Source organism: Budorcas taxicolor, chromosome 9 (assembly GCF_023091745.1).
Source record: "Budorcas taxicolor isolate Tak-1 chromosome 9, Takin1.1, whole genome shotgun sequence".
NCBI lineage: Eukaryota > Metazoa > Chordata > Mammalia > Artiodactyla > Bovidae > Budorcas > Budorcas taxicolor.
In genome coordinates this window covers 33,130,261-33,132,894 of record NC_068918.1, presented here as the reverse complement: position 1 = coordinate 33,132,894, position 2,634 = coordinate 33,130,261, and the positions used below count along the sequence as shown (strand labels likewise).

At 42.2% G+C, this 2,634-nt stretch overlaps 1 non-coding gene across 1 annotated transcript; it reads left to right on the top strand.

Moving 5' to 3' along the window:
- The first annotated feature begins 531 nt into the window (after nt 1–531).
- Nucleotides 532–604, top strand: TRNAF-GAA (transfer RNA phenylalanine (anticodon GAA)). The gene has a single exon. It is a non-coding gene; the product is annotated as a tRNA-Phe (tRNA).
- The last annotated feature ends 2,030 nt before the right edge of the window (nt 605–2,634 follow it).

Genomic DNA, 2,634 nt, shown 5'->3' with positions numbered 1-2,634 from the left:
CAGGCTTGATTTCCTTTAGTATTGACTGGTTGGATCTCCTTGTAGTCCAAAGGACTCTCAAAGAAAGAGTCTTCTCCAACACCACAGTTCAAAAGCATCAGTTCTTTGGCACTCAGCCTTCTTTATGGTCCAACTCTCACATCTATACATGACTATTGGAAAAACTGTAGCTTTGACCACATGGACCTTTTTTGGCAAAGTGATAACTCTTCTTTTTAATACACCGTCTAGGTTTGTCGTAGCTTTTCTTCCAAGGAGCAAGCATCTTTTAATGCCATGACTGCAGTGATTTTTGAGCCTAAGAAAATAAAGACACAATAAGGAAATTTTCTAAAGAAAATATAGAGACACAGTTTTCAACCAAAACTTTGAAAGTAAAAATAATACAATGACATCTTTAAAAGAAAGTTAAAAGAAAATAACTGCTAACCCAGAATTCTATGTCCAGGTATTATTCAAAAGTGAAATAAATCATTTCCACCCAAACAAAAAACTGAGATGATTTATAGCTAGCTAACGGACACCAGGGCTTCCCTGATAGCTTAGACGGTAAAGTGTCTGCCTGAAATGCGGGAGACCTGGGTTCAATCCCCAGGTCGGGAAGATCCCCTGGAGAAGGAAATGGCAATCCATTCCAGTACTCTTGCCTGGAAAATTCCATGGATGGAGGATCCTGGTAGGCTGCAGTTCATGGGACCACAAAGAGCTGGACACGACTGAGCGACTTCACTGAACAGACACCAAAGGAAAAAACTAAACAGTTTTTTCAGGTAGAAAGAAAAGAATCCCAGAAGGAATCAAGAAGATACAAAAAGGAATATTCCATTGTATATGTACACACACACACCCCCCACATCATATTTACCCATTCATCTGTCAATGGATATTTAGATTGCTTCCATGTCTTAGGGGCTTTCCTGATAGCTCAGCTGGTAAAGAATCTGCCTGCAGTGCAGGAGACCTGGTTCATTTTCCTGGGTCGGGAAGATCCGCTGTGAGAAGGGATAGGCTACCCACTCCAGTATTCTTGGGTTTCGCCGGTGGCTCAGCTGGTAAAGAATCTGCCAGCAATGTGGGAGACCTGGGTTTGATCCCTGGGTTAGGAAGACCCCCTGGAGAAGGGAACGGCTACCCACTCCAGTATTCTGGCCTGCAGAGTTCCATGGACTGTATAGAAGAGTGGGGCATGACTGTGTGACTTTCACTTTCACTTTCCATGTCTTCGCTGTTGCAGATAGTGCTGTAATGAACATTGGGGTGCATGTATATTTTTGAATTAGAATTTTCAAATTAGAGATTTTTCTGGGTATATGCCCAGAAGTGGAATTGCTGGGTCATATGGTAACTCTATTTTTATTATTTTAAGAAACCTCCAAAACTGTTTTATATAATGATCTCACCAATTTATACATTCCCACCAACAGCATAAGAGGGTTCCCTTTCTCCCCATCATCTTCAGCCCTTATTATAATATTTGTAGACATTTTAATATGGTAAGTCCCCTATATATGAAAGCGTTCCATTCCCAGAGTGCATTCATTAGTCCAATTTGTTAGTTAACCTAGGTACCCACATAGCACAGCTGGCTATATAGTACTATACTGTAATAGGTTTCTAATGCTTTTTACACAAATACTACATAAAAATCAACACAAAAAAATTAAGAAACCATCTCAATCTTGCAGTACAGAACCTTGGAAAGTACAATAGTATGGTGTAACGGCTGGCACTCAGCAGCACCATCTGCATCACTGCCGCTTTTATTGCTTCCAGACATCCTGATATTGAAATAAAGAGACTGTACTACTGAATTATATACAGTACTGTACAGCCAAGTACCCCAAAGCACGACCACTTGTAGAGCATGTAGGCATGTGACAATGTGTGCCAGACATGTGAGCTAACTTACGTGACTGGACATGTAAACACATGTTCTCATCTTTGAAAGTTCACAGCTTGAAGTTTTGTATGTGGAGGACTCACTGTGATGGCCATTCTTACTGTTGGGTGATGATATCTCATGGGGGTTTTGGTTTGCATTTCTCTAACTGAAATGAGTGACGTTGATCATCTTTTCATAGGCCTGTTGGACATTTGTATGTTTTCTTTGGAGAAATGTCTGTATCAGTTCAGTTCAGTCGCTCAGTTGTGTCCAGCTCTTTGCAACCCCATGAATCGCAGCACGCGAGGCCTCCCTGTCCATCACCAACTCCCGGAGTTCACCCAAACTCACATCCATTGAGGCGGTGATGCCATCCAGCCATCTCATCCTCTGTCATCCCCTTCTCCTCCTGCCCCCGATCCCTCCCAGCATCAGGATCTTTTCCATTGAGTCAACTCTTCCCATGAGGTGGCCAAAGTATTGGAGCTTCAGCTTTAGCATCAGTCCTTCCAATGAACACTCAGGACTGATCTCCTTTAGAATGGACTGGTTGGAACTCCTTGCAGTCCAAGGGACTCTCAAGAGTCTTCTCCAACACCACAGTTCAAAAGCATCAATTCTTCGGCACTCATCTTTCTTCACAGTCCAACTCTTATATCCATATATGACCACTGGAAAAACCATAGCCTTGACTAGACGGACCTTTGTTGGCAAAGTAATGTCTCTGCTTTTGAATATGCTATCTAGGTTGG